This window comes from Panulirus ornatus, chromosome 28, assembly GCF_036320965.1.
Source record: "Panulirus ornatus isolate Po-2019 chromosome 28, ASM3632096v1, whole genome shotgun sequence".
NCBI classification, from domain to species: Eukaryota; Metazoa; Arthropoda; class Malacostraca; order Decapoda; family Palinuridae; genus Panulirus; species Panulirus ornatus.
In genome coordinates, this window is record NC_092251.1 from 22300229 (window position 1) to 22326425 (window position 26197).

Consider the following 26197-nt stretch of genomic DNA (forward strand, 5'->3'; position numbering starts at 1 on the left):
CACAAGCTGTCATGTGTAATGCACCGAAACCACAGCTACCTTTCCACATCCAGGCCCCACAGAACTTTCCATGGTTTACCCCAGACGCTTCACATGCCCTGGTTCAATCCATTGACAGCACGTCGACCCCGGTATACCACATCGTTCCAATTCACTCTATTTCTTGCACGCCTTTCACCCTCCTGCATGTTCAAGCCCCGATCACTCAAAATCTTTTTCACTCCATCTTTCCACCTCCAATTTGGTCTCCCACTTCTCCTCGTTCCCTCCACCTCTGACACATATATCCTCTTGGTCAATCTTCCCTCACTCATTCTCTCCATGTGAGCAAACCATTTCAAAACACCATCTTCTGCTCTCTCAACCACACTCTTTTTGTTGCCACACATCTCTCTTACCCTATTATTACTTACTCGATCAAATCACCTCACACCACATATTGTCCTCAAACATCTCATTTCCAGTACATCCACCCTCCTCCGCACAACTCTCTCCATAGCCCACGCCTCGCAACCATACAGCATTGTTGGAACCACTATTCCTTCAAACATACCCATTTTTGCTTTCCGAGATAACGTTCTCGACTTCCACACATTCTTCAAGGCTCCCAGAATTTTCGCCCCCTCCCCCACCCTATGATTCACTTCCGCTTCCATGGTTCCATCCGCTGCCAAATCCACTCCCAGATATGTAAAACACTTCACTTCCTCCAGTTTTTCTCCATTCAAACTTACCTCCCAATTGACTTGACCCTCAACCCTACTGTACCTAATAACCTTGCTCTTATTCACATTTACTCTTAACTTTCTTCTTTCACACACTTTACCAAACTGAGCCAGGTACCCATTTTATCGACTAACACGTAGAGATGAATGAACAGCTGGGTTGTCTGTGGACTGACTGCCACAACTAGGATTCGAACCTCTGCGCTCGACGCTGGGTGGCCTGTAAATGCGTCCTGGTCAGGAAGGCCGGGATGGCCCGTGCCGTCTCTGCTAACATAAGGAATGTAACAAGAAAAGAAATCACTGTGATGCATTGGCTAGCTGTTTTAACAGAATTCTTTAAAGGTAACGATCATTTTTTTTTTTTTTTCCAAAAGAAGGAACAGAGGGGGCCAGGTGAGGATATTCCAAAAAAGGCCCAGTCCTCTGTTCTTAACGCTACCTCGCTAACGCGGAAAATGGCGAATAGTTTAGAAGAAAGAAAATATATATGTGTGTGTGTGTGTGTGTGTGATGCAATGGTTCGTGTTGCTGATCGCGAGGCATACATGGGTTGCGCAGGGTGGAGTCTGCTGAGATTGAATCCAATGCTCGGCAGCCGGCCCACAGTCAACCCAGCTGTTCACCAACCGTGAGGGGCTGGTTGAGAAAATGGCCACCTAGTTTAGGCTAGTGTATGTGTCTATATAATGTTAATGACATGGCTTTGATTAGGGCGTCTAGTTGCCCGTGCCGTCTCTGATAACATAAAGAATAGAAAGACACGTATCCATTTATGAAGCCCGAGGGGAGGATGAATACCTGAGTTGCCTATAGGCTGATTTTTGCGCCCAGGATTCGGACCGAGGCTGGCCAGTACCCATGCGTGAATCTATAGTCAGCAATGCTGACTACTCCAGTGTGGAAATCTGTAAACAGTCAACTGTAGGAGCATCTTGAGACTAATTTTCCTAAGTTATAACCGTCAGTTTCCTCTACTGGCCAAACTATTTTCAAGATTAAAATGATGAATCCACTTGACCTTGCCGCGTGCCGTTTGGACTCAGTTATCAGCAATGTTCTGTCGCATGTGTACAGCAAATTGTACTTTTGTTTGACCTAAATCTTGAATGATTCCTTGGCTGTTGATGCATTGTAGTTTCACGCGTGACAGACGCTCAAGGCTAAAAAAAAAAAAAGATGTGTGTTCCTATGTCCGTTACGTATGGCCGTCACCATCGCGTCACAGCATCATGTGTTACGTATGGCCGTCACCATCGCGTCACAGCATCAGGTGTTACGTATGGCCGTCACCATCGCGTCACAGCATCAGGTGTTACGTATGGCCGTCACCATCGCGTCACACCATCAGGTGTTACGTATGGCCGTCACCATCGCATCACACCATCAGGTGTTACGTATGGCCGTCACCATCGCGTCACAGCATCAGGTGTTACGTATGGCCGTCACCATCGCGTCACACCATCAGGTGTTACGTATGGCCGTCACCATCGCGTCACACCATCAGGTGTTACGTATGGCCGTCACCATCGCGTCACACCATCAGGTGTTACGTATGGCCGTCACCATCGCGTCACACCATCAGGTGTTACGTATGGCCGTCACCATCGCGTCACACCATCAGGTGTTACGTATGGCCGTCACCATCGCGTCACAACATCAGGTGTTACGTATGGCCATCACCATCGCATCACAGCATCAGGTGTTACGTATGGCCGTCACCATCGCATCACACCATCAGGTGTTACGTATGGCCGTCACCATCGCGTCACAGCATCAGGTGTTACGTATGGCCGTCACCATCGCATCACACCATCAGGTGTTACGTATGGCCGTCACCATCGCGTCACACCATCAGGTGTTACGTATGGCCGTCACCATCGCGTCACAACATGAGGTGTTACGTATGGCCGTCACCATCGCATCACAGCATCAGGTGTTACGTATGGCCGTCACCATCGCATCACACCATCAGGTGTTACGTATGGCCGTCACCATCGCGTCACACCATCAGGTGTTACGTATGGCCGTCACCATCGCGTCACACCATCAGGTGTTACGTATGGCCGTCACCATCGCGTCACAACATGAGGTGTTACGTATGGCCGTCACCATCGCGTCACAACATGAGGTGTTACGTATGGCCGTCACCATCGCGTCACAACATGAGGTGTTACGTTGTGTACGTCCATCATACCTTCGTGTGTCCTGCTGGGAATGTGTGGATGATGATGAGATTAGGTGTTAGAAATATACTTTATTTTGATATACTACATCAAGACATTCCTTGATAAATCCTTGAACATGTAGAGAGTCAGGATGGCAGAACGAAACAGTCTTATGCTTTTGTCGTTTTTCTTCTTAAACAATAAACTCACAACTGCCTGAGACATCTGATTTCACAGTTATTTCAAGAAACTTCACACAAAACCTTCGTATTACGAATTCTCTCGCTTTTGTGGACGTGTTTGACAAATTCCACGTAACAATGTAAGAAGTTGTTTGTTGGCCAAACAGCCAAGGAGCTGGAAACTAGACGCCAGTATTCCTGGTTAAGAGGGAAACCTGATGATGGATCTGTGCTTGTAAGCGAGCACAATCATCCCATTGACCACGACGGGATTTTGAAATAGTTTCATATGTTCGTCTGTTGTTGGTAAAGGAATGTGAGTTGATCTTGCGTCGCCAGGCATGTTGTCATTGCTAATTCGAACATTATTTACGGTGGGTTTAGATCATGAAGGTGATTATGAGTTGTAAATGTGTCGCCTTTGATGACCTGTCGTACACGCGGTGACCTGACCTTGGGTGTAGAGTTCCCTGCCTAAATTTCTCTCTATGACATAGCAATTCGCTCTGTGGGTTTGTCTATACCTTATACCTATATACAGTATTATATAGTCCTCCGTGAAGTATATATTACAAATGCGCCTCCCTCACCACACATCTTACTTGAAAAGTAAAAAGGACACTTGTATAGGGTGAATGTTGTGTGTGTGTGTAGGTGGGGGGTTGTCAGTGTGAGGGTCCCAGTGTCGGAGTAAGGGTGAGGATGAGTGTGTGTGCATACGTGCGGCAGGGTGATTGTGTGTGTGTGTATGTGTGGGCATGAAGGTGTGTGTGTGTGTGTGTGTGTGTGCGTGTGTGTGTGTGTGTGTGTGATTACCTCATTGTGTACGGAGAGAGTTTTTACCCTCGTGGGGCCTCCATCTGAACATTCTCCGCTGGAACACAACCTTTTAACGTGTGTAAACTGTCCACATTAACCAAGACCACAGGCAGTTTATTCCGTTCATCTTCCACTCATACTTTTCAGTTTTTTCTTTTTTTAAGTTTCTAGTTTAACTTCATATTATGTCCTCTGTTTGCTCTATCTGCACATCTTTCGAAGAACTGTCTGTCTTCTGTCTGCCTCATTAATCTAGTTTAAAAAACTTTACGGTCTGATAAGGTCACCCCTCACTCTTCTCTCTTCCACGGTCGGTAAATTTAAGGTTTGTAGCCTTTCCTTGTATCTCAGACCCTCGTAATTGTGGTGGGCGGACATGAGGGTGAGGGTGTGTGGGCGTCAAGGTGAGGCTGTGTGGGCGTCAAGGTGAGGCTGTGTGGGCGTCAAGTGTGGGCGGTAGCGTAGTCTGGCAGTCCAAACAAGTCCCATGCCAATACATGACTAATGGTCACTGAGACGCCGCCGCTCATTGGCTTATCGGTCAGGAATGTTGCCCACTAACGACTGTCATCATCATACGACCTCCGATGCTCCCACATGTTCCTTTCATTAGAAACGTGAACTAGTTTAGAGTGGCGTAAGGCAATTAGAGCTGTAGCCGTGACATAGGATGAAGCAATTCGCTTACCAGGAAAAGGACGTGAGTTATCCACGGTCGAGCGTAGGATGGAAGCCGAGTGTGACGTGCGAACAGCTGCATCAGAGGCTTGGGTATATAGCCATGTGTCGCGCCGTGCGAGACTCAGTACCGCGTCAAGAGGCAAGGGTGGAGTGTGCTCGTGTTCAAGGTGTGTTTTCGTCACTGTAATTTCATTTTAATAGTGAACACAAGACTCGTAGCATCATGATGAAATGCCAAGAGTAAGACTCCGTCTATAGAAAAAATTATATTTGAAGTCGTGATACATCTTCATGTTGATCCGATGCAAAGCATTTCTCGTGACTAAATAGAATATTTCACAGGTAAGTTAAGACCATACATTTCAGTCAGATGGAAATTAGTGAACAAGTGTTAAATTTGATGATAGTGTCGCCTGTTGACGGGATGGTTAACAGAACAACAGTTAGGGTGCTCGTAACGGGCATTAACCAAGGGCTTGTTTACACTCGTACCTTAACCTATAGCATGGTGATTGGGTCCTCAACCAGTAGTGGCTCCTCTGTCTGATCCTTAACAGTGTGTTCAGTAGCATGATCCTTTACCTGTGTTGTGCTTGGGCGCCAGCCAGTAATTAATTGATCGTATGTTTGCAAGCTGTTCCTTCCTTCGTTGGTGGTATGAATGTTATGTAGGATTAGCCGTAACTGGTGGAGTGTTCTGTGGACTGATAACTGATGGCGTGTTCCGTAGGCTGACCCTTAACTGATGGCGTGTTCCGTAGGCTGATCCTTAACTGATGGTGTGTTCCGTAGCCTGATCCTTAACTGATGGTGTGTTCCGTAGGCTTATCCTTAACTGATGGTGTGTTCCGTAGGCTGATCCTTAACTGATGGTGTGTTCTGCATGTTCTGGTCTGCCGTTAGTGTGTCCTGTACATCTGTCAGTCACAGACTGGTAGCCTCACACGAGGGTGAACAACCTGCCCATCTGACCAGCCGATCTGGCAGTGTTGTAAAGCTTTTTGCCTGGGCTACAGGGGATGTGATCTCCCTTCTGTTGTTGCTGCTGCTGCTGGTTTTTATCTCCCTAGCCACAATTTGTTTAGACGCCGTGCGCCGGGGTCTTTATCTCTGCATTTGTTTGTAGTTGGGTTAGCGAGCTGGCTCTCTCTCTCTCTCTCTCTCTCTCTCTCTCTCTCTCTCTCTCTCTCTCTCTCTCTCTCTCTCTCTCTCTCTCTGCGTAGAGTTGGTGGAGCTTGCATAACTACAGTATTGCCATTAGGGTGTTATGGTTGGATTGTGGCTCAGGTCACAGCCCTCATTAGGGCGTTGCACGTAAGGGCTCCGGTGGATGACTAGCTCCCCGCCCCCACCCCTCGTTTGATATAATGAACAATATATTGACGTCTCAGCGGCTGGGGTGACCTTGCTGAGGGCACACAGGAAGTCCGGATGCGTACGCTCGGCAAGCTAACAAGCGAAAATCCTCATTATTAATACAGATACTGCCATTAGTTCAGTTAAGAGGACTGGGAAAATGAGGTTGAAATGTAATTAGTTTCGTTTGTCAGGAACCTCACAATGTATGAGCGGTGCGAAGTGGTATTTGAGTGAGTGAGCATCACATTGACGAACTTGGAGGTTAGTGAGCAAGACTGAACGACTTTTTGACAAGCAGTTTGGGTCGTTTACTTGAGCGTGTTTGGTCGAAGACCATACGAAAGGGAGATACACGAAGACTTCCCAACCGTGCAAGATAAGCAGTAGACTCTTATTATCATTATTATTATTATTATTATTATTATTATTATTATTATTATTATTAATGTAGTTTATCATGTAACTATATTATCTACAAAGTTATTTTCTGTTGCACATGATTTGGTCTTGTTGGTTTAGGTCAACCCAAGTGCATGTATTTACTGAAGTCTCTACCATAGATGCCTGTAGTGAGTTTCTGATGAAAATTGATATAGAGTTAGACGTGTTTATGTATCAATACTGTATTAACGTTTATTTCACATATTGCTTATATATGTGTTTATATTTCATAAGCCTCAGTCGTTTTATATCTCCATGTGGAGAGAGAGAGAGAGAGAGAGAGAGAGAGAGAGAGAGAGAGAGAGAGAGAGAGAGAGAGAGAGACCTACCCAATGAACTACAAGATTTTATTTACCATTACTTAGCTAAGGTTATCACATACCCATCACCGAACATCTTGCTTGATCACCAGTATTGTTTTTCGCTGCTGTCACAGCAGTAATAATTTACTTTTTTATATGATTTCAGCCATTTCCCAAAGCTTTTATTTAATGTTTGCCCATCCTAAGCAGCCTCCTACCTCACCTATCTCACTGTTCTCTCGTATTTTCAATTATTTACTTATCTATTCTTATCTCTGTATGTTCCAAGGTAAAATGTCAGTCGTAATCATTGTGTCTTCTCTGTTGGAATGTTTTGAGCTTGGATTTTCTTATTCTATGTGACAGAAAAAGATTGGTAGACTGGACAGAGGGGTAGGAATTTGTTTGTTTACAAATGAATACCAGACAATATACAGCAGTTACTGAATTTACGTGTTTCTGTTGTCTATCTGTCTGTATCATTTCTGGAATTTTGCTATATAAATCCAAAGTTTATTTTTCATGTTTTCTAGAAATGCCGGATGATTGTAGGATACTGTTGTAGGATTCCTTAAATGCTGATATATTATTTCTGACTTCATTTAAAACTTTTGACGAGCATACAAGACTGTATGACCGTTGTAACCAAGGAATGTGCACAGTGCTGTATCCAAGATTCATAAGATACAGCGTAGTGACCCGGATGTAGCGCCTCTGCTGTTACGTACTCAAATATGTTGACCTGCGCACATTCCACCTCCACCTCAAGTGGCACATCACCAAGAATACAGTGGTCTTTGTGATCAGGTGTTCTGGGGAATGGTGAAGGGTGGTGTGTCCGTAGTTGCAAGGGAGGATGTGTAGTTAGTGTAGGCAGGTATGTGTAGCCGGTAAATATACGGATATGTGTCTGGTGTAAGTTGAGATGTGTAGCTAGTTAAGACGGGGATGTGTAGGTAGGGATCTGTGACAGGTAGAGGTCGGGATGTGCAGTGTGTGTCGGGTAGGATGAGGGAACTGGTGGGTTACATGGGGAGGTGGACAGGTGCAGAGATGTACGACGGATGTGTGGTGGGTGCAGAAGAGGCGTAATGTTGGACTGCGAAAAGTATAGATTTATTTTTCTGGGATGTAGAGATGTGTCAGGTGGTCATGATGTGAATCACTAAAGATGTGTGTGTGTGTGTGTGTGTGTGTGTGTGTGTGTGTGTGAAGGTGTTCAGTAGTGGCATTACCCTGCATGGTGGGGTAGACCTCGGTCGAGGGACCTAAGGTCTTTTAAGCCGAAATCTGCGACAGACTTGGGTACCACACAAGAGGCTGTGGGGCAGTGCCAGGGACGCTAAAGTGCCCTGGGAAGGAAACTAAACAGCTATGATAGAGACAGGAACATAGATAGATAGATAGATAGAGGCTTATTCAAGTTTACAGTTGCGACGCTGGAGAATGAAGGGGGGGGGGGGTGATTGATACAGGAAAACTGATTACAGCAGCAGCAGTGGGGGCAGGAAAGTACTAGGCCACAGACCACACAATAACATGACGAGGCAATAGTAGTCCATATTAACATGAGTTATCGAGGCTAAAGCCAGTGTGACGAGCCTGCACACATTCTCACACGGGGCAGACAGTACGTGTAGTGCAGGCTGTTGTGATCCTTACGGTATTGGGCGGCCCATAATCATCATCCACTTATCTTGCCTCCAAGTAACGTATGCTGAAGGCACGGGAGGTTCAGTCTTTGCCACAACCATTCGTTATAAGTGAAAAGTAGACTTACATCGAAAATAAACGTAACAAACCTCAAGAAAAGTAGTTTACGTATTTTGGAGGAAGTGATACTTGCTTAAGAGATGCGTCACACACAATGTGGCAGAAACTACGACATAACGGAGATAAAACCGATGTTGTCTGGACCGGATCAGCAACACAAACATGGAACACATCTAGTTTTCCAGGAAGCCTCACACCTAAGGTAAAAGGACCAGTTATCCTTTGATGTGCGCAATAATGAACAGCTTTAACTCTGGCTTGTCTCAAGTAATCCTCCACACACACACACACACACGAGCGTCCCTCCTCCCCTGGTTGCTCCACAGGGGCCTCCCTCCATCCCTGGTTGCTCCACAGGGGCCTCCCTCCACCCCTGGTTGCTCCACAGGGGCCTCCCTCCACCCCTGGTTGCTCCACACGGGCCTCCCTCCATCCCTGGTTGCTCCACAGGGGCCTCCCTCCACCCCTGGTTGCTCCACACGGGCCTCCCTCCACCCACAAACAATCAGGATATTGGGTGCCATCCATGGCTGGCACTGTGATGATGCCAGCCACGGGTACCTCATGATTCCTCATGCGTCAGCCTATGAGTACCTCATGACTCCTCATGCCTCAGCCTGGCCACATCACTGGTACAATGCGTCCCGTAATCCTATTACCGCCCCTAGTTTTCCTGACCACGTTCATGGTCGGTATGGGGAATGTTGGCATGCTGGAAAGATTGAATATAACACACTGGAATATATATATATATATATATATATATATATATATATATATATATATATATATATATATATATATATGAACATACGAAGAAAGGCCACATCTGCTCAAATCCATTCTCTAGCTGTCTTGTGGAGGCGAAGGTGAAGATTTGTAGAGGTTTTTAAAAGAGAAGAATGTTGGGGAGAAAGAGAGTGGTGAGAGTAAGTGAGATTGGAAAGGAGACTTATGTGAAGAAATGCTATGAGAGGTTGAGTGTAGGATGACAAAAGGTGAGAACAAATGACATGACGTGAGTGGGGGAGGAATGGGATGTATTTAGGGAAGCAGTGATGGCTTGTGCAAGAGGTAGTGAATGCCTTGTGGAAGATGAAAGCCGGCGGGTTTGGATGGTACTGCTGTATTTTTTATCAAAAAAGGGGATGACTGTGTTGTTGACTGGTTGGTAAGGATATTCATTGTATGTATGGTTCATGGTGAAGTGTCTGAGGATTGGCGGATTGTATGCATAGTGCCATTGTGCAAAGGCAAAGGAGATAAAGGTGAGTGTTCAAACTACAGAGGCATAAGTCTGTTGAGTAGTCATGGTAAATTATATGGGAGGGTATTGATTGAGAGGGTGAAGACATGAACAGAGCATCAGATTGAGGAAGAGCAGTGTGGTTTCAGAAGTGGTAGAGGATGTATGGATCAGGTGTTTGCTTTGAAGAAAGTGTTTGAGAAGTACTTAGAAAAACAGACGGATTTGTATGTAGCATTTATGGATCTGAAGTTTTTATCAAGTCGGTAAGACATGTGTACGAGGAGGAAGAAAGGAAAATGATTGGTTCCATGTGAAGGTTTTTTAATTTGTTTATGGATGGGATGGTTAGGGGGGTAAATACAAGAGATTTGGAGAGAGGGCAAGTATGCAGCCTGTTGCGGATGAGAGGGCCAGGGAAATACGTCAGTTGTTGTTCGCCGATGATATACCACTGGTGGCTGATTCGAGTGAGAATCTGCAGAAGTTGGAGACTGAGATTAGAAAAGTGTGTGAAAGGAAAAAGTTGCGAGAAAATTTGAATAAAAGCAAGGTTATTAGGTTCAGCAGGATCGAGGGACAAGTTAGTTGGGATTTGAGTTTGAATGGAGAGAAGTTGGAGGAAGTGAAGTGTTTTAGATATCTGGGAGTGGACTTAGCAGCGAATGGGGCTATAGAAATGGAAGTGAGTCATAGAATGGGGGAGGGGGCGAAGTTTCTGGGAACGATAAAGAATATGTGGAAAGAGAGAACGTTATCTCGGAGAGCGAAAGTGGGTATGTTTGAAGGAATAGTGGTTCCAACAATGGTATATGGTTGCGAGGCATGGGCTATATATAGGGTTGTGCGGAGGAGGGTGAATGTGTTGGAAATGAAATGTTTGAGGACGACATGTGGTGTGGGGTGGTGTGATCGAGTAAGTGATGAAAGGGTAAGAGAGATGTGTGGTAGTAAAATGAGTGTGGTTGAGAGAGCAGAAGGGGGTGTTTTGAAATGGTTAGGACACATCGAGAGAATGAGTGAGGAAATATTGACAAAGAGGTTGTATGTTTCAGAGGTGGAGGGAACAAGGAGAAATGGGAGACCAAATTGGAGGTGGAAGGATGGAGTGAAAAACATCTTGAGCGATCGGGGCCTGAAAACATGCAGGAGAGTAAGAGGCGCACAAGGAATAGAGCGAATTGGAGCGAAGTGGTATACCGGGCTCGACGTGCTGTCAATGGACTGAATCAGGGCATGTGAAACGTCTGGGGTAAACCATGGAAAGGTCTGTGGGGCCTGGATGTGGATAGGGAGTTGTGGTTTCAGTGCATTACACACACACACACACACACACACACACACACACACACACACACACACAAATGTCACATCTTATTGTTAATAACAAGATACCTGAAATTTGAAATTTGCATCCACTTTTTGCATCTAGTTGGTAAAACTTACCATATGAGACTATATGATGTACTGAAATACGAATTGTAACATCTTATGTGATATCAACCCACTGGCGGGGTCTGACTTAGACCATTTGTGGTCCCTGAAATCATTTTACGCTACAGCTCACAGGATGAGCGCGGGTGCACAATAATTTGCCGGGGACACCGGCACAAATCTCTCAATCTCATAAAGACAGCTGGAGACTGGGTGTGTTTCTGTTTCCCTGGTGCTACCTCGTTGACGCGGGAAACGACGATCAAATATAGTAGTAGTAATGATATATATAAAACCCAAGGACGCTATTCCCTGAAGAACCTTCTTTAATTTGAATGTTGCGCCACTTTAGATGGCAGGGAAATGATAGACCCCTTTGCAGTAAGTTTTTCGAAGAGTGGCGCACTTCTGGGCTCGACCGACCCTGGGCGGCCCGTGATACTCTATTGTCTCCGGAAATCTGTCAACTTGTGTGGGAAGTGTGAGCTGGAGGAGGCCATGCCAGGTGACGGACGCACTACATTAACTGTATGATCGTCAGGAAAGGCCACACTCGCAAGACAAACACTGGTAAAACGATCCAGCTAGACTAGACACTTGTTTAGCACTGTCATGGGCGCGCTGCCCTTGATTTGTCAAGCCCCTTTAAGCAGACACTTCATCTGCCTGACAGGGACAGTGAGATTCCAACCATGGAGCGATGCAAGGAGCGAAGACAACCCCGGGGGCATCAAAGCAACACACAGTGAAGAGGCAGCTGTTGACATGGATAAATGTATACAATTTGCGATGACGTAGGCCGAGTGTATGTGTCACGTGAAGGCGGACATCTTCAAACCTGGTGTGAAAGTTTTATGAATGTCCTTGGCCGACGAAACAATCGTGTAGGTTTTTATTTAAAGAAAATGTAAGTACGGCTTGAGAGTGTGAGGTAAACATGTTACTTGCATCGTACACCTTGTGTTGGTACCAGACAGATCACCCGATGACAGCAAACACTTCCCTTACTGTATTTAACGAGTCCAGAATGACAGGCAGTGATCGACCTGTCTTCCTCAAATGTCGTATATGAAGGCAACTTATAGTACTTGGAAAATCCGCACCCTATAGGAATGGGAATTTCTGGGCGTAGATATGCCATGTGGACATTTCACACTTTCTTGAGACATGTCTGATGAATACAGAAAGAACTTATCTCCATCATTGAGCTTCTGAGTTTTCTCACATTGTCTTCCAGGAACACTACAGAATGTAGATCTTTGTGTTTCTAATGTTGTTTCTGTGGTGTATAGGTTCATTGATCACCAGAGATGCAAATGACATTCAGTCCTGATCCTGTAGTGTATGTTTTCAAAGAAGTAGTCGACCAGGGTTGAGTTAGCTGATGTAGATCCCATTAGGCAGACGCTTAAAAAAAACGAGAGTAATGGTTGATGTTATATCCAGATGAATCCCATCGACCTTCTGGTTCTTGGACGTTGTTGGTGTGGAGTTACTCTCGTTGTTTACCTGGGTAGTGACGAGTCGCCCTGCACCTCTGTATATCCTCGCTAAGCCCTATCCCTTCATCAGCAGGCAGCTATCCCTTGTTTACCCGTTGAGAACCACCGTTCCAGACGTGCCGCACAGTCAACGACTCCAGTGCCTCCGGTTCGTAAGCAGCGTCGCCGGTATTTCTCGTCCAGTCTTCGTTAGGTCTCCGATTCTCATCCGTCAATCCTCGTCACCCGTCCGATGTGGGTCGCATCTCTGTCTGTCGCTGTCTGTCCAAGATGACAGGTCCTGTCGGGGGGGGGGATGCCTCCTTACCCTTGTCTGTCTTCTCCCAAGAGGCACCTTCCTCCCCGCGCGTCACATGGTGACCTCCGTCCACATTTTTGCTGCCTGGTCAGTGATTCTCAGGTCACCTGTCAGTCCATGTTTGACCCGTGTGGATAAAGTTGGGATCCCGTATTAACAGTTGACAGTACTGGTCCTATTTTCTGAGGACAGTAAAATATAGAACCCGTGTCTTCCGTGATCTTTCACTTGTATTAGGAAATGAATATACCAAAAGGATTTATCTTGGACATTAAACGCCTACAAATCTGCTGGCATATTAGTTACAATGTTGGTTCATGTATCAAGACATATTTGAGGTCAACGAATTCACGTGTGTTTCTCAGCCGATGCAAAACAAATTTTCCTTCAAAATCTTAGATAACGATCAAAATGAGCCATCCAAACAGCAGGTTTTTTTCTATAAGGAGTCCATTGGCTGTAGAATGCATTCAGATATGTCAGGAATATAGATATTTATGACCTTTATAATAGACACAACACAGTGTTTGTTATGACTCAACCTCTTATGATTCTTCTTACTTGTTGCTTCACTAAACTTGGTTTGGACAGTAGGATTGCTCAAGACAAGGCAGAATATGTCATGTATCCCCTCTCTTACTGCTACCAAATTTCACGAAGCATTTCTCTTAGGAAGAAATATTTTGTTCACAGAATTACAGAATATTATTGTTTTTCATCATTGCGGTACACTGCATCATATGTTCATCACTGCAGTACACTGCATCATATGTTCATCACTGCAGTACACTGCATCATATGTTCATCACTGCAGTACACTGCATCATATGTTCATCACTGCGGTACACTGCATCATATGTTCATCACTGCGGTACACTGCATCATATGTTCATCACTGCGGTACACTGCATCATATGTTCATCACTGCAGTACACTGCATCATATGTTCATCACTGCGGTACACTGCATCATATGTTCATCACTGCAGTACACTACATTATATGTTCATCACTGCGGTACACTGCATCATATGTTCATCACTGCAGTACACTGCATTATATGTTCATCACTGCGGTACACTGCATCATATGTTCATCACTGCAGTACACTACATTATATGTTCATCACTGCAGTACACTACATTATATGTTCATCACTGCGGTACACTGCATCATATGTTCATCACTGCGGTACACTGCATCATATGTTCATCACTGCGGTACACTGCATCATATGTTCATCACTGCAGTACACTACATTATATGTTCATCACTGCGGTACACTGCATCATATGTTCACTGCAGTACACTACATTATATGTTCATCACTGCGGTACACTGCATCATATGTTCATCACTGCAGTACACTACATTATATGTTCATCACTGCGGTACACTGCATCATATGTTCATCACTGCAGTACACTGCATTATATGTTCATCACTGCGGTACACTGCATCATATGTTCATCACTGCAGTACACTACATTTTATGTTCATCACTGCAGTACACTACATTATATGTTCATCACTGCAGTACACTATATTATATGTTCATCACTGCGGTACACTGCATCATATGTTCATCACTGCAGTACACTGCATTATATGTTCATCACTGCGGTACACTGCATCATATGTTCATCACTGCAGTACACTACATTATATGTTCATCACTGCAGTACACTACATTATATGTTCATCACTGCAGTACACTACATTATATGTTCATCACTGCAGTACACTACATTATATGTTCATCACTGCGGTACACTGCATCATATGTTCATCACTGCGGTACACTGCGTCATATGTTCATCACTGCGGTACACTGCATCATATGTTCATCACTGCAGTACACTACATTATATGTTCATCACTGCGGTACACTGCATCATATGTTCATCACTGCAGTACACTACATTATATGTTCATCACTGCGGTACACTGCATCATATGTTCATCACTGCAGTACACTACATTATATGTTCATCACTGCGGTACACTGCATCATATGTTCATCACTGCAGTACACTACATTATATGTTCATCACTGCGGTACACTGCATCATATGTTCATCACTGCAGTACACTACATTATATGTTCATCACTGCGGTACACTGCATCATATGTTCATCACTGCAGTACACTACATTATATGTTCATCACTGCGGTACACTGCATCATATGTTCATCACTGCAGTACACTGCATTATATGTTCATCACTGCGGTACACTGCATCATATGTTCATCACTGCAGTACACTACATTATATGTTCATCACTGCAGTACACTACATTATATGTTCATCACTGCGGTACACTGCATCATATGTTCATCACTGCAGTACACTACATTACATGTTCTGTGTTACTGTCTTGGTGTGATCACAAGTTCTTTGTCAAAGTTCTTCTTGAACAATCTTAACGTTAACTTTTCATATATTTAACCGAAATATAAAGTATTGTGATGTAAGCATCTAGCTGACACTAGTAAGATACTGTTATAACACAAATTAATCTTCGACTGCACAAGACAAATGTACAGACTATAAAAAGGTTAAGTGCTGTGTGTACATCTGCAAGCTGCATTGGCTGGTGCAGGCAAGTGGAATAGTCCTCATTGTCATCATTAGATGTGATGTCTGATAGTCCACCTAGTAGGAGTGACTGGCGCTGCTTGCACAGTGAATATAATGTGGGATGACTGACGGGCACAAGGCGGCCCCTCGAAGCCACTCTTACACAAGTTAAATCATTTTATCAAACGTTTATGTTAGTGTAGCAAGTAAGTTGTGGCGCACAGACGATCGTCTTTGTCCAGGCAGAACCTTAGAGAAACTGAGGAGGAGTTTGAACCTGCGGCTGCGGCAGAGTCTGGAGTTCTGCTGTGCTGGACGCCGCCATGGAAGTCTGCTGGTGTGGTAGGAACCAACAACTTTATTGCCTGTTCCAGCATGATGTCCTCGCCAGATGACATCATCATCTGGTCTGCTTCACGCATGTGAATATCGTAGTCGATGCTATGGCTGTCATGCTGTACGTGCACATTCCCAGGCCAGTCGACACCTGCAGTGTGTGGAACCGCCACAAACAACCAGCTCTTTCATCACCTTTGTGGTCTGTCAGATATACTTGTACTTCAGCCTCACTATTTGTCGTGAAGCTAATGGCAGTGATGGTCCTCTTTGTCTGACTCTTAGAAGCGCCTCAAGATGGCTGACATGTCTCGTAATTGAGGAAAACATTTCGACATCTCAACTCGTACGTATAGCACTGTCTTAGCATGGTGACTGACTGAGCTACATGTTCAGAGGGATGATTTTACCATGAAGGGTTTCAGACCCTGAGAACGCCAGTAGCGGCTTCAGGTCCCCCACCCGTCATTCTAACGTGGACGTTTCAGACTGGGAGAGACCTTTACTGACCCTCATGTACGTGCGTGTGGTGAAATGGACGCATGAGACGCGTCCGCCTTGCAGGAACTGCTCGTGGAAGTATTAAGGAATCTCTGGCAAAGAAGTTTGACTGAATGTGAATAACAATATTTCCTCGACGTCAGTAAAAGTTCGTGGGCTCAGAAAGTTAACCATGTAAAACGTATTCATTTATGCACATGGCGTTCCGCTCAGACCGAGGAGAGAAACTCATGTCATGATATATACATTTTTTCTTTATTCGTCTGTGAATCATTCTCCATTATTCCGGAAGTGAAACATAAACATTACCGTTTACAAAGCGGCCATATATCCGTGGTTCCTTGATTAGCCCAGGCAGCGAACGACGCTTAGTCAGGGCTAACCGCTACACTACCACTATGCCTCACTTTACTCCCGCTACACTACCACTATGCCACACTGTACTCCCGCTACACTACCACTATGCCCCACTGTACTCCCGCTACACTACCAGTATGCCACACTATACCTCCACCACTGTACTACAACCCTCTGCTTGACAGCTACAACCCGCCACACTACCGCTCCACTAGCGCTATATTACCTCTACACTATCACCATCACCCAGGACACACTACCGCCCAGGACACACCACCACCCAGGACACACCACCGCCCAGGACACACCCACTCAGGCCACACCACCACTCAGGCCACACCACCGCCCAGGACACACCACCACCCAGGACACACTACCACCCAGGGCACATCACCACCCAGGGCACATCACCGCCCAGGGCACATCACCGCCCAGGGCACATCACCACCCAGGACACACCACCACCCAGGACACACCACCGCCCAGGACACACCCACTCAGGCCACACCACCACTCAGGCCACACCACCACCCAGGGCACATCACCACCCAGGGCACATCACCACCCAGGGCACATCACCACCCAGGACACACCACCACCCAGGACACATCACCACCCAGGACACACCACCACCCAGGGCACATCACCACCCAGGACACACCACCACCCAGGGCACATCACCACCCAGGGCACATCACCACCCAGGACACACCACCACTCAGATCACACCACCACCCAATCCACACCACCATCCAGGCCACACCACCACCCAGGACACAGCACCACCCAAGGCACATCACCTCCCAGGACACACCACCACACCACCACCACACCACACCACCTCCCAGGACACCACCCAGGACACACCACCACACCACACCACCACCACACCACACCACCTCCCAGGACACACCACCCAGGACACACCACCACACCACACCACCACCCAGGACACACCACCACCCAGGACACACTAGACAACCAGTCCTCTTGAGAACGGAACGTAAGAACAGACATAAAGAAAAACAGCTGAGGTGATGGGTGGCGCGTCGCTGAGACAGACACTGCTGGCCTGAGAGGAGGGATCCGTCTGCCTCAACCGCTCGCCTTCTTCCGTTAACAGAAACAAAGGAACAGTGGAATGAATAGAGGAAGGGTTGAACAGTGAAAGAATAATATAAAAGCGATGAATGAATCAATGAAAGATAAAACTCACATAAAAAAGAGGTAGCAAGATAAGGATATATGAAAAATGAATACAGATAAGATCAAGACGGAATTATGAACACTTATGACAGCATGGGTGAAGTATTGTGGTAGGCAAACCATCTCTGACAAGTCTACAGATTATTATGTCTGGTAAATGAATACATCAATTAATTACATAACCGCTGTGAAAATCTCTTTATGACCTATGAAAAGAGCTGGGCGATCCGCACAATACGACCTTATCAGAGACTCAAGTGTTGCACAGCTGTTGCAAGGATGTTGCTGGGGGACTAGATGTCTCTTTATGTGAGAATATAATAGCCACTTCTCCGTCGACGACCCTTCATCTGTCATATCTCGACGGTATAGAGCTCCATCCCTGTACGAACCTGAATGGGTAAGTGAGAAACGGGACCGAGAAACATAACTGTATACATTTCATTGCTTTCACCCCCCGACCCTCGTCTCCTGCATGGTGTTTTATCGTTCATTTTCTTCCAGCTCTTTTTCTTGCTCTTTCTGGAGCTTTCCGACAGTCTCTCTCCACCTCTCGCATGCATTCTTTTTCAAATTTCGTAACTACTTCTTGAATCTTTCTTTTGAACTCAAGATTTCCAGCATTCCTTCCTTTCACATACCGTCCAAATACAACCTTCCACCTCTTTCTTTTGTTGTCCTCCCATTCTCTTGCACTCCTTCCCTTCAGATACGGACCGTAAAGGTTCCTTTATGAAATTTTATTGTAACCACACATGACATAAACATAAGCTTTCGAGGAGATTGCATTATATATAACAAATTGGCACTCCTATAGCTCTTTCCTTTCCAAACTTCTGACTACCTCTAATCTCTTCATGTATCCTCTCCTCAGAATTCCCGTTTTCCTTAGACTCCATCTTCTCCCTTCCCTCCCTGAACCTCTCATCCTTCCTAGCCTCTAAATTTTTCCCTTTACCAGCATCTAGATTTCCCATATTCCATCCCCTTCAAACATACCGATCCACACATTCAGACCTCCTTACATTTCATCATTCCTTTCCATGCACAACTTTGTGAATATACAACAACAGAACACAACTGATGAACACAACGGCATAACACTTGTGAATGTGACAGCTGAACGCAAGTGGTGAACTCACAATAGCACGTTACTGGTGAACACACAGCAGCGGAACACGAATGGTGAACACACAACGGTAGAACACGAATGGTGAACACACAGCAGCGGAACACGAATGGTAAACACACAGCAGCGGAACACGAATGGTGAACACACAATGGTAGAACACAAATGATGAACACATAACAGCAAAACACGAATGGTGAACACACAACGGCAGAACACATGTGAACATAACAGCAGAACACGTGACTACACAACAGCAGAACGCAAGTGAGCATACAACAGTAAAACATGTGAACACACGACAACAGAGCACTACTGGTAAGCACAACAGGTCTCTTGGGAGAATACTAGTGATGCACTGAATAACAAAGCTCCTATGAATGCTGGCAACTCCTGCATAACTCACCACCACTGGGGAATAATCACTGAACAACCCATAGCCACTGGCGAGCAGTGAACTTCCGCTGAAAATTATACAGCTGGCTCAAGACTTGTAGAATATGACGGTTTGTGAGGATTCAAGTAATCACATTGTTTACCCCAGGGGAACATAAATACCATTTGGAGAACACCTAACTACTACTGGTAAACACTGAAGAGTATACAGTGAATATCATTGCAGACCATACAACCACCCCTGAAGAATATGAACACCACTGGAAAATATATAGCAGCTATAGACCAGACCAGTACCTCATATAAGGACCATTAGAGAGCACATAACGAGAGGGCTTCCGTCCCCAATAGCTTACCACCACTCGAGCTGTCCAGCCGCTGCCAGGGTATAAGAAGCTTACAACCACATTTTTTTTTTTTTTTTCCCAGGAGCGCCTCCACTTTCTCGCCGTGCGTGATCCCGCCCTTCGCGCCACGCCAACTATCTTCCTCCTGGCGGGGACTCTTCCCTCTCACGGTACATCGTGTTTACATCCTCTCCGCTGATGGTGATACGTATCTGCGTTTGTTATTAGTTGAAGGTTTGGTGGTTCTTTACGCGGTCCAGTTCTTCAACAGTTCCATTCTCTCTGTATTTCTTTTTTTTTTCTATTTCATGGGTTCCTTTTCAATTACAGTTTCTTAAGTTGTGAATCCTTTTCTTCTGTCGTTCGTGCATGTGTTGGCTCATGTCTTTATTTTCTTCATGGTATAATTTCTTTCTTTGGTTTCTTCAAGTTTAGACTCGCATGTTCGTTTTCACTATGAGGTTCATAATTATCTTCTGTCGTGGTTAGTTCCTATCATTGCCTCTCTTTCCTGTCTTTGTTCTCTCCAGGTGAGTTGCGTATATTTGCTTCTTCATGGTGCAATTTTTCTTCTTTTTATATCCTGTGTTTTGGTGCGTTTCATCAGTCATTTTGTCCTCGATGTTTGTTGCCTCTTAACACGTTCGTTGCCCTGCCTTAATATCTCTGCGTCGCTTCATCTGACAGCTTGTCTCTAATTATGGTTTCCTCCTCCTCCTCCTCTTCTTCTCTCTGCTTTCCCTGTACTTTTATCTTCATATATGACTACGTCACATCCTGTTTATCTTCATATATGACTACGTCACATCCTGTTTATCTTCATTTATGACTACGTCATATCCTGTTTATCTTCATATATGACTACGTCACATCCTGTTTATCTTCATATATGACTACGTCACATCCTGTTTATCTTCAAATATGACTGCGTCACATCCTGTTTATTTTCATTCCTTATCTCCCTGGTCTTTTTACTTTTCTTATGTCATTCTTCCTAATCCATATATTTCCCCCAGATTTGTCCTTCTTTTCCTTACTTACTCTTTATAACTTCCGCCAGCCCACACCACCGATCAACTTGGAAACTTACTTTAATAGTACTTGTGTTGATCATCCCTTGTTAGTGTGCGATACATTCCTGTTTTCATTATGCACCTTGTTTTCATCACTTACATTCCTGTTTTCATCATACATTCCTGTTTCATCACTTGTATTCCTGTTATCATCATACATTCCTGTTTTCATCACTTTCATTCCTGTTTTCATCATACATTCCTGTTTTCATCACTTACATTCCTATTTTCATCATACATTCCTGTTTTCGTCACTTACATTCCTGTTTTCATCATACATTCCTGTTTTCGTCACTTACATTCCTGTTTTCATCATATATTCCTGTTATCACTTATATTCCTGTTATCATCATACATTCCTGTTTTCATCACTTATATTCCTGTTATCATCATACATTCCTGTTTGCATCACTTATATTCCTGTTATCATCATACATTCCTGTTTTCATCACTTATATTCCTGTTATCATCATACATTCTTGTTTTCATCACTTATATTCCTGTTATCATCATACATTCCTGTTTTCATCACTTATATTCCTGTTATCATCATACATTCCTGTTTTCATCACTTATATTCCTGTTATCATCATACATTCCTGTTTGCATCACTTATATTCCTGTTATCATCATACATTCCTGTTTTCATCACTTATATTCCTGTTATCATCATACATTCTTGTTTTCATCACTTATATTCCTGTTATCATCACTTACATCCGAAGGTCAGAGACTCTGCGGACTCTGAGCCACACTTGCCGTGTTGTGACCACTCTGGATGGCTCATGTTTCCCTCTCCGAGCAACAGTGTAAGACCGGGCCAGTGTTGGTCCACGACCGTCCTGAGCATGAAGGTCTGACGCGTCACACTCACGTACACGAACACCACATAATTTTGTCGTCAGCGTCCGTGGTGTTGTCGGAGTGTGCATTCCCGCGTCAGTGGGTCGGGTAAGGCGCGTGTCGGAATGCGCGGCTCGTGGGGCGCGCGTGCCAGGCAGGGGCCAGAGGATCGTCAGGGGCGCCGTCATGGGCCATCCGACTCCCGCTCCCACACAACCACCACAGCAGCGCTGCCACAAACACAACCACCACAGCAGCGCTGCCACAAACACAACCACCACAGCAGCGCTGCCACAAACACAACCACCACAGCAGCGCTGCCACAAACACAACCACCACAGCAGCGCTGCCACAAACACAACCACCACAGCAGCGCTGCCACAAACACAACCACCACAAACCATCTTGCTGACTTACGGCTCTGGCATCTCGCGTCCCCTCCTGTGAACAGCCCTCCTCTCCCTGTACCCTCCCTTGCCTCCTCACACACACCCTCCTGACTTCTCCCTGTCCATACCGTCTGTTATCCCTGCGTCCTCCACCCCGTCTGTGTATACAGCCTCATTGATTATGATAATATTGATAATGATAATGATGATAATAGTAATGATAATGATAATAATATTATTATTATTATTATTATTATTATTATTATTATTATTATTATTATTATTTTTATCATTATTATTATTATCCAGTTTCGTGGACACATTTTTGAGGCAAATGAGACATGATGTCGCCAGCGAGTTGAGGTCGAGTTTGAAAGTTGCCCTTGGGAGGTCCACCTCAGGGTGGAAGGGTCAATATTGTCTTATCAGGTGATGGTGACGTCCTGGTCCCTACCATACCTTCCTGAGGCTTCCTGACTGCTGTACCACACCGCTGCCACCCCCCCCCCCCCCCCCAAAAGAAGGAACAGAGAATTGGGCCAGGTGAGGGTATTCCCTCAAAGGCCCAGTCCTCTGTTCTTAACGCTACCTCGCTAATGCGGGAAATGGGGAATAGTTTGAAAGAAAAAGAATATATATATATATATATATATATATATATATATATATATATATATATATATATATATATATATATACATATGAAAGGGGGGGGGGATTATGGCGGGAGGCTTGGGGGACCGTTAGTGGGGAGGGAAGTTGACCGTTTGACTAATAGTCTTTAGCAAAGTCTGGGTGTTTACGAAACAAGATGGGTCGACCACGCCGTCAGAGTTATTTGTGTGGGTGTGGGTCCCTCGGAAATAACAGAGAACTGTTGACCGACGGTAGCCTAACGCGGATAGGCCTCCCGTTGTGAAGGTCATTGTCGTTTACCTTCGCCACTGACACGTAACATGAAACAAGGTTACACGAGGTTACTGTCATTTGTGACTGTGGCCAAGGGGTCCACATGATAGTGTGATTTGTAGCGTCTTTAAGAGGACGCATCGACCAACGATACAAGCGATTGTTGACGTGATGACATAAACAGATTGAGGAAGTATGTAAGTCCTCCATGCAAAAGATTAGGAATATCAGACATGGAAGAACACTCCTTCAAGGTGAGGATGACCGCCTTTGCCTAGCTTCTGACCAAGACAAAGAATTGTATGTGTGGATACCATGATAGATAAACTAGGTGTGGATACCATGATAGATAAACTAGGTGTGGATACCATGATAGATAAACTAGGTGTGGATACCATGATAGATAAACTAGGTGTGGATACCATGATAGATAAACTAGGTGTGGATACTATGATAGATAAACAAATACTGACTTTCACATAGTTAGTTGCTTCCGTGCGCAATTAATTCTTGGCTCTTTTTCGGGTCATTATGCTACGATTTCCTAACCTGACCCATACTTCTGGAGACCATGATACTGACCTGACGCCATACAACTGAAGGTCACACCACTGAAATGACCCCTACGTAACCAAGAAGTCATAATACTGGCAGAAGTGTCATCAGCTGTCTTCTGTACTCATAGCTGTCTTCATTGTCGTGACTCTAGTATCAGCAGTGGCTGTTATGTTTTCTTTGATCTATCTTTTCCTTATCTCGACCACGGCTGGCAACCGTCTCATCATCATCTGGGCTTCAAGACATCTCGTCCTTCAGCAGCTTCTGCGGGTCCGTCTTCTTGGCTATATTTGATTTCAGTGAACACATTGACTTCAGATCTGGCTGGGTCATCTTGACACACTCCACATACCGTGATGAGGAGAACATGTTGTGTGGTGAGGGTGTTGAGGGGATGCTTCACGACAGGAAATGAAGCACAAAGGCATGAGAAGGTGGTCACTACACAGCTCACCAGGTCGCTTCGTCGTCCTCTGTCTGATAATCGTCGAAGAGATAACTGTGTCACGAACCAGGGACTGGTAGTTACATCCACCTTAGTTAGGAGTGTTACCATGACCTGTAACGTAACAGCACTTACCACCGTCAGCCACGCCTTTTGCCTGAGAGTTCAACAATTTCTAGCTTGACACATTCTCTCGTCAACTCTCTCATCCATACATCTAGTACCAGCCACGTCAGATGATGGTATTATGGGTAATGTATCAGTTGATTCCAGGGCTTCTCTCACGTCTTGGAGAACCACAGATTACATCCTGAAGCTCTTAAGTTAATATACGTTCATGATATCTTGATTATCGTGAAGATGTTGTTCATTATCGTGTTATCAACCTCCGTTCACTCAGAGTACACACAGGCATATATCACCCCTCCCTCCCCCATACAATGTGGGGGTGGAGGAGGTTATGAACCCCCAGTGACGTGTCCCTCGCTCTCATGTATCATTTGACAAAATTTGGTTAAGATTAACCGTGTGACTTTAGGCGGAAGTAGTCAGAAAAAGAAGACATATTTTTATGCTTTTATATATATATATATATATATATATATATATATATATATATATATATATATATATATATATATATATGTCTAAAACACTTCACTTCCTCCAGTTTTTCTCCATTCAAACTCACCTCCCAATTGACTTGACCCTCAACCCTGCTGTACCTAATAACCTTGCTCTTATTCACATTTACTCTTAACTTTCTTCTTTCACACACTTTACCAAACTCAGTCACCAGCGTCTGCAGTTTCTCACAAGAATCAGCCACCAGCGCTGTATCATCAGCGAACAACAACTGACTCACTTCCCAAGCTCTCTCATCCCCAACAGACTTCATACTTGCCCCTCTTTCCAAAACTCTTGCATTCACCTCCCTAACAACCCCATCCATAAACAAATTAAACAACCATGGAGACATCACACACCCCTGCCGCAAACCTACATTCACTGAGAACCAATCACTTTCCTCTCTTCCTACACGTACACATGCCTTACATCCTCGATAAAAACTTTTCACTGCTTCTAACAACTTGCCTCCCACACCATATATTCTTAATACCTTCCACAGAGCATCTCTATCAACTCTATCATATGCCTTCTCCAGATCCATAAATGCTACATACAAAGCCATTTGCTTTTCTAAGTATTTCTCACATACATTCTTCAAAGCAAACACCTGATCCACACATCCTCTACCACTTCTGAAACCACACTGCTCTTCCCCAATCTGATACTCTGTACATGCCTTCACCCTCTCAATCAATATCCTCCCATATAATTTACCAGGAATACTCAACAAGTGTTTTAGATATCTGGGAGTGGATCTGGCAGCGGATGGAACCATGGAAGCGGAAGTGGATCATAGGGTGGGGGAGGGGGCGAAAATTCTGGGAGCCTTGAAGAATGTGTGGAAGTCGAGAACATTATCTCGGAAAGCAAAAATGGCTATGTTTGAAGGAATAGTGGTTCCAACAATGTTGTATGGTTGCGAGGCGTGGGCTATGGATAGAGTTGTGCGCAGGAGGATGGATGTGCGGGAAATGAGATGTTTGAGGACAATGTGTGGTGTGAGGTGGTTTGATCGAGTAAGTAACGTAAGGGTAAGAGAGATGTGTGGAAATAAAAAGAGCGTGGTTGAGAGAGCAGAAGAGGGTGTTTTGAAATGGTTTGGGCACATGGAGAGAATGAGTGAGGAAAGATTGACCAAGAGGATATATGTGTCGGAGGTGGAGGGAACGAGGAGAAGTGGGAGACCAAATTGGAGGTGGAAAGATGGAGTGAAAAAGATTTTGTGTGATCGGGGCCTGAACATGCAGGAGGGTGAAAGGAGGGCAAGGAATAGAGTGAATTGGAGCGATGTGGTATACCGGGGTTGACGTGCTGTCAGTGGATTGAATCAAGGCATGTGAAGCGTCTGGGGTAAACCATGGAAAGCTGTGTAGGTATGTATATTTGCGTGTGTGGACGTATGTATATACATGTGTATGGGGGTGGGTTGGGCCATTTCTTTCGTCTGTTTCCTTGCGCTACCTCGCAAACGCGGGAGACAGCGACAAAGCAAAAAAAAAAAAAATATATATGTATATATATTCCTATGAGTCCACGGGGAAATGAAACACGTAATGTTCCCAAGTG

At 44.9% G+C, this 26197-nt stretch overlaps 1 protein-coding gene across 4 annotated transcripts in view; it reads left to right on the forward strand.

The window, feature by feature from the left end:
- LOC139757898 (uncharacterized) overlaps positions 1–26197 on the forward strand; it is a 294010-nt gene that overhangs the window by 208353 nt on the left and 59460 nt on the right. The window contains exon 1 of one of the 4 annotated variants that reach the window (XM_071678834.1): positions 4369–4917. The exons of 2 other annotated variants lie outside the window; for them this stretch is intronic. The gene's annotated coding sequence lies outside the window, so the exon portion shown is untranslated. Of the gene's footprint in view, positions 1–4368; positions 4918–26197 lie in introns of those variants that run through there. One more of the 4 variants, XM_071678832.1, reaches the window with a different exon arrangement.